Below are 10,553 nucleotides of genomic sequence, written 5' to 3'. Positions count from 1 at the left end.
AGCCCCACTATAAAGTGATGGTATATCCTAGCAATATTAAATCACTTTGTACGATGGGAATACTGCAGTTAAAATAATCACAAATACTACCAGAAATTTGTAATTTTCTGCCTTCTTGTATTTCCACTAGTTTTGCTAATATATTTTTTGTCACCCTCTAAGACTCCTAAGAAGAAACAACCTCATTTAAATCCCTCAATCCAATATCCTCATTCATCCTCATAGTATTATTGCATAAATGAAATGCAAACTGTAAATCAGGTCCCCGATCTACAGCGATGAGCTTGTGATCATGTACCATGGGACATTCCTCCTATTCTGCATTGGGTGAATGATAATATGACATTAGTACAGCCCTATCCATTCTGTAGGACCCAGTCTGTGTCTGGCTGCTGCGTTTTATCTTATGCCTCCCACATTCTCCCTTCTTTCCCCAGCACTTGTGCATTATCTCCCTCCCTGCTCACGTCCCTCCTTCTTTCTGCTTTCTTGGGAGTGTTCATGTCTTTAGAGCGTCTTAGGTGACCTGCCAAGTCAAGTGTTTGTGTAGTTGTAGGAGTGAGAGGCAGTGTGTATGAGCAGAAGGCACTGCTTCCTCTCCACTGCTCTCATTGGAACATCAGCTCTGCTCTGACTTCATGTTTCTACCTGGACATCAGGGATCTAGACCATTTCACACCTGTTCCTACAGAAGGGACCCATCACTGCTCTGATAACCTGCCTGACTGCTTCTACACAGCTGCCCCAGGCATTGTTGTGGTAGGTACAAGCTTTTAAGAAGTTTGTATAGCAACATGCTGTAGTTAATCTGGAAAGTGAAAGAGTAAAAGTACGTAGATCTAAATTCATGCAGACAACATTGCTGGGAGCTGAGACTTTGTGTAGTCATTGATATGGAAGTTGGAAGAGACGTCTCACAAGTGGGTTTGATATTTTGATTTTCCTTTTTCTGTGCTAAGGAAGAAACACTACAAGACTTGGTTGACAGGTTGGAAAGAAACAGATTCTTTGAGAGCTGGGACCAGACTCGGGATGAAGATGGAATTGTTGAACCCATCTCCATAAGACACCCTACAGGAACTTTTTACTAAACCAAATTCAAGCTGGATACAACCATAATATCATTGTCTCACTACTACAACAAAACCCGCTTCCATAAACCTATGTCATGGTTGTCCACTTGAGATGAAGATGGTCAGATATCTTCCGCACCCTGGAGGAACTAACATTCCACTTCTTAGAAATGTTCTTTTAGACTAATCATATTGGTTTAGTGGTGTCAAAGTCAATTTGTCTTCCAAAAACAACAACATTTATAGACATCACCGTGGAGCCTACCAGGAAATGGGAGAACATTGAGGCTCCGGAATACTGAAGTCAGTGAAGAACAGTGGTTATCTCATGCTTGTCTTGACCACTGGTGTCTCCTTGATTCCACATCAGATCTTACATTTATATGACATGAGGCACAGGAGCAAGATGCATTTTTTCCGGAGTTATTCCTACGAGATTCAAGTGGACCAGAAAGGCGAGGACATTGCCAGCAGCATTCAAGGGATCAGATGGGTATGTGTATGTTTTCTGTGGGCATTTAAATGTTTGCCGTGAGATTTAGTGTCACCGTATCATCGGTTGTCATAATAAGAAGCGAGTTTACTAATACTTATCCGTCATTGTACTGTAGCCATCCCTTCATTGTATGCTTGAGCCTATATTAGGAACATACAATTATGATTTCTATTCCAAGAATGCAATAGATAAATGCCAGGCGTCCATGAGCATGTTGTACCTGAGGAGAGCATTAGGAGAACATGCTGCTTACTATCAGACGGGATAATTCATCTTTTATGAAGAGGAGATTGGGCCAGATATATCAATGTCACTGCAACTGGAAAGTGCACGCACCCTTACTGTGCCGAATCTATGAAGTGTACATGCCACAAGGTAGTTTCATTTATGGCAACTAGAGATGAGATTTTTTTTAGACAACTTTTGCGCCAAATTTTTGTGTAGTCCTATTATGGACCTTGTTTTGGCACATGTTTTGGACAAAATAACGATACCAGCTCCCAGGTGGTCTAAATAGTGATGTAACATTCTGGTAGTATAAAGCTCTATGGCGCCTTGTGTCGTATCTTCCCTTCACCACTGTATAAAACAACATCAGACACATTAAACAATCCAAATGATACATTTGGCGCAAACTGAAAATAACGCAGGAACAATATTCTGGCACAAAAATAACCCAATGATCAAATTTTCTGCCCCATTGTGCTGCGTATTTCCAAGAACAGTGAGGCAGATGTACTAGTAGTGTCGCGCTCTGCACGGTCTAAGAATACGAATCACAGTCTTAGTATTAGGCCTCATGCACACGACCGTATTTTGTTTCCGTGTCCGATCCGTTTTTTTTGCGGATATGATGTGGACCCATTCATTTCAATGGGTCCGCAAAAAACGCGGACAGCACACCGTGTGCTGTCCACATCAGTATGTCCGTTACGTTGCTCCGCAAAAAAAATTGTGCATGTCCTATTTTTTTCTAGTTTGCGGACAAGGATAGGCATTATTACAATGGATCCGCAAAAAAAAAACGTATCCGCAAAAAAAAACGGATGCCATACGGAACGTCATCCGTTTTTTTTGCCGATCCGCAATTTGCGGGCCGCAAAACACATACGGTCGTGTGCATGTAGCCTTAGACACATTTACTATTCTGACGCATGGACCTTTATACATTTGGAGTATTGTAAATCCTGAGCCACATTTATGTTAGAATTCTGTCTATGCTCCAAAAATTTGGCCGTGTGCTGGAAGTTTGCCAAAAACGAGTCAGTGCGCCAAAAAACTCTCCAGTCCGATTGTCCACCACCTATAAGTTGGCATAGTTTTACTCCAGGAATGGGCCAATATTTTGGCGCATGAAGGCTCATTTAGGCCGTACCCTTTTCCCACAAAGCCCCTCCCCGGTCTAGCAATCAAACCTGGATTCCAGGGCAGGAGAGAGATTGGAGCTGCTATTGTGCTCTTATAAATGTCTCCATTCAATGACAGCAAGCAGAAAATGGTGTGGGTGTGGAAATTACACAATGATTATAGGGGTTGTCTGGTTCCAAGTGAAAGCATTACCTAACCATTAGATCCCGACGCCTCTCCCGTCCTCGCAGCCGGGCTTTGTCTACCTGACAGCAGCGATGGTGCCGCGTTAGCAACACGTGATCACATATGCACACAGCTGTATTATGGGGCTGCCTCTAATAGGGCTGCCGGAGAGGCGCATGAGCCCTACTGTATCGCCATACACCTCCAGTCCATGCCTGCTCAGGAGCACAACCCATGGTAACCTTCACATCCAGATTTTGGAAACATGTCTGACATGCAGAATGTAGTGATATTGTCAATGCCTGTATGGGCGCCACTCCTGTAAGCATCTGGTCTGAAAATGAATTGACTACATTTTTCGGCGTCGGTGCCCCATGCTTTATGATAAATTCCTGACCATAAACATATTTACAGGCATCGGTTTTGTGCGCCAAGGCCTAATATTAAAGGGGTTGTCTCATTTCTGCAAATGGCATTTATCATGTAAAGAAAGTTAATAGAAGCCGCTTCCCATTGTATTGTGATTGTCCATATTGCCTCCTTTGCTGTCTGGATTCATTTTTCCATCACATTATACACTGCTCGTTTCCATGGTTACGACCACCCCACAATACATCAGTGGTGGTCATGCTTGCACACTATAGGAAAAAGCACCAGCCTCTCTGGCGGCTGGGACCGTGGGGGTGCACATAGGCTGGTGCTTTTTCCTATAGTGTGCAAGCACGACCACCACTGATGTATTGTGGGGTGGTCGTAACCATGGAAACGAGCAGTGTATAATGTGATGGAAAAATGAATCCAGCCAGCAAAGGAGGCAATATGGAAAATCACAATACATTAGTAAGAGGCTGGTATTAACTTCCTCTACATGGTAAATGCTGTTTGCTGAAGTGAGACAACCCCTTTAAATCTGAATGACCTAACTAGCTAATACTAGTATGTGTTGTTGCATATCATCATGTCATACTGCATAGGAGTTATCCTTTCCTTCTCAAGGGAGATAATCCACCAGCAGAGGGGACTGAGGATGCATCATCAATGTCTAATTTATGGAAAATCCCTTTAACACTCTTGATCTTTTTAGGAGAGCCAATGTTCCCCAGCAATAGGAGCACAGGGGCAATTCCATCCTTTGCGCCCACTATTACTACACCACTGAGTATCTGTTATCTTAAAGAGGACCTGTCACCTCTCCTGTTTTAGTAACTACTTGCATTCCCCATGTAAGAGCTATTCTGAAGCATATTATTCCTATTAGAAGGTTATAAAGCATTTTCCAGTCAGCAATTAAGGTTCAACTGGGTGTTACCAGTTGGGGGGGGGGGGGGGGAGGGGGTGTCCCTGCACAGTTTGACTCTGTCCAATCAGTGCTGCTAGTGTTAGGCCTCTTGCAGACGAGCGTGAGCGGATTAGGTCTGGATGCGTTGCGAATGCGTTCAGTGAAAAATGCACGATTTCGCAAGCAAGTTCAGTCAGTTTTGTTTGCGATCGCGTTCAGTTGTTCAGTTTTTAGCGCGCGGGTGCAATGCGATTTAAGGCGTTTTGCACACGCGTGATAAAAAACGGAATGTTTACAAACAACATCTCTTAGCAACCATCCGTGAAAAATGCATTGCATCCGCACTTGCTTGCGGATGCTTGCGATTTTCACGCAGCTCCATTCACTTCTATGGGGCCAGCGTTGCGTGAAAATCGCATAATATAGAACATGCTGGGATTTTCTCGCAACGCACAAGTGATGCGTGAAAACCAACGCTCATGTACACAGACCCATTGAAATGAATGGGTCCGGATTCCGTGCGGGCGCAATGAGTTCGCATCACTCATTGCACCCGCGCGGAATACTCGCTTGTGTGAAAGGGGCCTTTAGAATGTGCTGGGTAATACCCAGCTGGACACTTATTGCAGATTGCTGGCAATTCATTCATAAACTTCTAGTGGGAGTCTTAGAGGAATGGCACAACAGAGAGCTACATATGAAAAGATGCTCCAGAATTGTTATTACATGGGGAATGCAAGTAGTTACTAAAACAGACATGTTAGGAGAGGCGATGTAACATGAAGCTCCTGGGCTTCAGTGCAAAATTTATTATAGGCACAGCTGCAGGATTAAGGGTTCGGCTACATGGCGATTTTGGGCGTGATTGTTGCATGTTGCACGCCCAAGTATCGCCGTGTTGCAGGGCAGCCATAGGAAGGAATGAGGTTGCATTGCAACTTGCACGTTTGCTTTATCAGCCACATGCGAATTGCAAAAAATCCAATACTGCTGTTTTTTTTTGCGATTCACATGTTTTGGTCGCTGCAAATGCGCGAATTGTGCTGCAACAAATGTACGAGTTATGCTGCAACCCCGTTCATTCCTATAGCAGCTGTGCTACACTGCGAACTTTGGTAACGCGACTGCTATCGCAGCCAAAATTGCCATGTAGACATACCCTAGCAATGCAATACCTTTCTCCAGGACTGGAAGAGTGCTGCAGTTCAATCAGATAAGGCAGCAGTCAGTGCTGGTCATATTTATACTGCATATGAGGTGATATCAAAGTCACGGGCCCTGCTATATGGCAATGTCAAGCGTATATTAGGGAAAGAGTGAGGAGAGCTGAGAGTGTCAGCATGGAGGCAGCTAGCTGAGTGGAAATATTTGCTCAAGGTGCTGCTGACGTTCATAGGCAAAGGAACCGTGACATAAGGAGCCAAACCAGGTAAACATTAAGCACATAGCCCTTGTCTCCCTGCAACCACTGAGACATGACCGGAAAGTCAGGAAAGTGCGATCTTTTGTCCTCTGCTGTCACTCAGCATTGTTTTTTTGGGTTGTTTTTTTTTTTTGGGGGGGGGGGGGCAACGTGGCATGATAAGCTAGTAGTTTTATATTTGAGTAGGATCCTTTTGCAGTTTTTACATATCAGGTTACATTTTAGTACAGAAAAAGATCAAAGGTGTCCTAGATTTATATCGTACCTGGAGGACCACGGATTACCCACTGAAAATATGGATATGACCCCAGCTGACAACATTTAGTGCCCTGTAATCATGATTAAATTGGTGTATCTTAAGTCCACTGAGGAAATGAATGGGCCCACCCTTCATCCATACAGAACATGTCCAGTTTTAATTGTATAGTAGTACAAGAGGAAGATCACTAATATGGTCTAACTGAATGAATGAAACCAAAATGGTGGCTATTCCCATTAGTCAAAAGTTGATCAAAATGGCAATTTCAACTGAAATGATTGTTCTTCAGTTAAAACGTAACAATGATCCAAAGTTTTAGCTGCCCATCATAGAGATAGAAGTCATCGTAGAGATAGAAGTCATCATAGAGAAAGAAGTCATCATAGAGAAAGTAGTCATCGTAGAGATAGAAGTCATCGTAGAGAAAGAAGTCATCGTAGAGAAAGAAGTCATCATAGAGATAGATGTGTTCATATAATACACAAACAATCCTAGTCTAAGATCATTCATCCTGTGCCTACTATGACATAACATGTATGTCCAAGTTTAATTCAACCAATATGAACTAAAATGTGTATTATATGACTGTCGGTGTAATGATCGTTCACCAGACGATTGTTGTTGATGGTTGATTAACCATCAACTACGTCTATCTTAAAGTGTCCAGGTACCTTCAATGGCTGACAGCTATCTCTTCTGACTCCCACATGCTTGTCTTGACCAGTCATTTATGTGGTTTTTAATGGGGCTGAGAAGAGAAAACCACTTCCAGACATCTCTAGTGGTGGCTTATCTCCTGGGAGAACAGAAGGACCAGGTGTTGAAATTCAAAGCATCCGATCCTTTGCTTCCCTGACAGCAACTGTAGTGGCAGAGTTGGGAGCTCCTCACACATGTTAGACTGTCAGCTGGTCCCTTAAAAATAAATAAATGGCGGGTTCTGCCAATATTATAATGTGTATGGGGGCCTTATAGCTAAGTATATTTAAAAGACCATAAGTATATGTTAAGCCTTTTCCCACCTGAGGATCTTCTGGTAGAGAGTCCAACTTTGCTTATAAAAACGTCTTTTATATTGCCTGAGAAAATAAGTGATTATTAGGACCTCCACTCAATAAGAGTGAAATAAGCGTGTCTGATTGGATCCAACAAAAGGGGTTTTCCGTACTTGACAACTCCTATAATCCATCTTCATGTAGTTGTCAAGATGATATGTTCCTCACTTCATTTACTTTTGTCAGATTCAACTTTCATTGAAAGAGTTGTAGAATTGTGACTCTCAGCCCTGTATATACTACTCTTTACAATAAAAAATATAGAATGTGTCACGGATATTCATTATCTCCAATATGACAGAGCCAATATGGTGACAATATTCATTATACATGATTATCATGCAATATGAACACAGCCTTCCAGATCTTAGATTTATATATACAAGACCAATATTTGTACAGAATGAGAAACAGCTCCACCAGGGTTGTGTTTGGTATTGCATCTTGTCCCCATTGAAGTGTATGGGACAGACGTAGCCCTGTTTTTGGAAAAAAGCTGCCATTTTCTTCTCATCCTGTACAACACGATTGAATTCTTTCATTCCACATTATACTGGTGGGTTTCCCATCGCTCAGTCTAAGCTCTGTAAAGCTGTGTTTAGACTGCCCGGTTCATCACTGTCATTTCCCATTGCCGACAGGGGTCACCTCAGTGAGCTGTCAGGAAGCATGCTTCCTGATAATACAGTGGTAGTTAGTTTACGTAGCTATTTATTAAGCCCCATAACTATATGCTCTGCAAAAATAAGGAAACTGCTCACGGGAGCTTACACTCCTACGGTTCGGAGGTTATATTAACAGAAAAGGGTCAACAGGTTAAGTGCATTCTTCAGTTTTGGGCATAGTGCTTGCAGATTTTTATCTATTCACATACTTTTATAAATTGCTGACCCATCTTTGTTCAAGATCATAATTAAGATTAGAAAAGGACGTCAGCAGGGCACATAGGAATGGGAACACTTAGAATACCGAAAATAAAAGGATTATACGTGGGATGCTTTGTCAGGATGCAAGCGGCATAATGGATGGAGACAAAAGGACTCAATTATGTGTCATGTTAAAGGGGCTGTCTCATTTCAGCAAGTGGAATTTATCATGTAGAGAAAGTTAATACTAATGTATTGGGATTGTCCATATTGCTTTCTTTGCTGGCTGGATTCACTTTTCCATCACATTATACACTGCTCATCTCCATGGTTATGACCACCCTGAAATCCATCAGTGGTGGTCGTGCTTGCACAGTATAGGAAAAAGCACCGGCCGTGGGAGCGCACATAGGCTTGTGATTTTTCCTATAGTGTGCAAGCACAACCACCACTGATGGATTTCAGGGTGGTCATAACCATGGAGACGAGCAGTGTATAATGTGATGGAAAAGTGAATCCAGACAGGAAAGGAAGCAATATGGATAATCATAATTAGTAAATGGCTTGTATTAACTTCCTATACACAATACATTATATCTACTGAAGTGAGACAACCCCTTTAAGGTCAGTAGTAAACCTGTATGTCTCCCTAACATAACCACTAGTATGTTATATTTCCACCCACCAGTTGTTCCTCATTTTGTATGCTTTTGTACATAAAACCTGGATGGTCCTAGCTTGAGGAGAAGGAGCAGCTACCTTGGAGAGGGTCGGTTTTGGTAAGATGGAACCGTCAGGAGAAACCCTAGAGTAGAGTGGAAACAGATTCTTCTCCATAATCAGTTCCAGTAGTCGGTCAGAGCTCACGCAGCTTTATTTTACAGCGGGTCTTTAAGAGTCTAAAGTTGTGAATAACATCTTCGCCACCCTAGACCACCGAAGACTTTGACTTCCTACAAGCCCCATTTTCTATCACTTCAGCACCAGTCTTGGCTATTCATGGACTCGAGTAGGTATTCCAACATTTCATACAATCTAAAAAAAAATTAAATCTATTTATACTCTACACTTTAATGCGAAGCCTATTCGACTTTCAATAGTTAGGAGAATTTACCTTCTTAATCTTAACTCCAAGTAACATGACATTTATTGACTTTACAACTTTAATGCAAAGCATGCAACTGCACCATAAATATATGTATTTAATAATAATGTATTTTGCCTTGCATGCTGAAACACCTTCTATCACATTCTGGTGAAATCTACAATTAAGTATTTGAGAATTGGCCAAGTATGTACTGTATATGAGGAAAATATGCCAGAACCTTTTTTATTCTTGTTGTAGGTACTCTTTTTGTGCTCTAAATCCACTGTACATTGGAAACTCTATTACAACTTACCTGAATTATAATTGGACCTTCATTCTTTTTCTAAATCTGACAGAGGAATAGTTCTTAAATTGAAGCTCCTATGCACAGGCTTTGTATAGATTTCTGCTTGCTAAGGCTTAATACAGTGGTGACAGATAGTAGATTGTGAATGACCAACCAAGGACCAGTAGATCCGGCCAACAGATTTTATTGAGAGCCTCAAAACAGAAGTGGTAAATTGGCTTTTTCATAGGTTTTGGTAACACAGAAGCTAAAGCTAGTAAACAAATGAAGTAAATAGCAAACTGTGGCTGCTATCACTATTTTGGGGGAACTAGTAATGACGTAACTCATACTCCACAAATAATACTGCAAAGAGGTGTTTCTCCAGAGAAAGAGAACCATCTCGCTAGTGGCATACTCCCTAAAAGTAGATCCTGTATTTAAAAAGTTTGATCAATTATGGTCTACATCAGGGGTGGCCAACCCGCGGCTCGCGAGCCGCATGCGGCTCCTTGAGCCTTCATTTGCGGCTCGCAGGGGAGCGGTGCGGCCAGCGATTACTCTCCTTTCTGCAGCGCGGTGGAAGGCCGGAACAAGGTGGAAAAGTGGAGAGGACTCAGAGCGCCGAGAGCTGGCACGTGACTCAGTCACTCACTGCAGCTCCGCCTCCTCCTCCGGCAGAGAAGGCGAAGCTGCAGTGCTTAACCCCGCCACCAGCCGCTGATGTGCCCGCCCACGGCCCCACACCCCTATCTGTGAGTGTGTTTGTGTGTGACCTAATGACGCCTCCAGTCTTCTAGGTGCCAGCCCAGCAGCCAGATTCATCAGACCGCGGGCTGGGTCTATGGGGGCGGCAAGAAGTGGCGCAGCAAGCAAGGAGGACCTGCTTCCAGCTCCACAGTAAAATTTTATGAATGTTAATGGTGGACAGCAGGGCAGGGCAGGGGGCACTCAATCAGAGCAGCAGTGGCAGAGAGACTCACTGAGGCCAGAAGCAGCCATTTTAGTCTGATTACAGCCACTCTTCAGCTTTAGCTCTAATCTGACTGAAATGGCTGCTGCTGGCCTCAGTCTCTCTGCCACTGCTGCTCTGCCTTTTTTTTCACAGGTGCCACTGCCCAGCACACCAAGTGTGTTTGAGCATATGGGTGGTAGTCTAAGCATGGGCGGTCATCTGAGCATATGGGCGGTCATCT

The 10,553-nt window shown here is 43.0% G+C and overlaps 1 pseudogene; it reads left to right on the top strand.

The window, feature by feature from the left end:
* Positions 1-511: 511 nt before the first annotated feature.
* The window catches only part of LOC120996136, a 102,911-nt pseudogene continuing 92,869 nt past the window's right edge, over positions 512-10,553 (top strand).

The sequence above is a fragment of the Bufo bufo genome, chromosome 3 (genome assembly GCF_905171765.1).
Source record: "Bufo bufo chromosome 3, aBufBuf1.1, whole genome shotgun sequence".
NCBI classification, from domain to species: Eukaryota; Metazoa; Chordata; class Amphibia; order Anura; family Bufonidae; genus Bufo; species Bufo bufo.
Note: the sequence above shows the minus strand (reverse complement) of the source record. Positions and strands in the feature narration are given on the sequence as shown.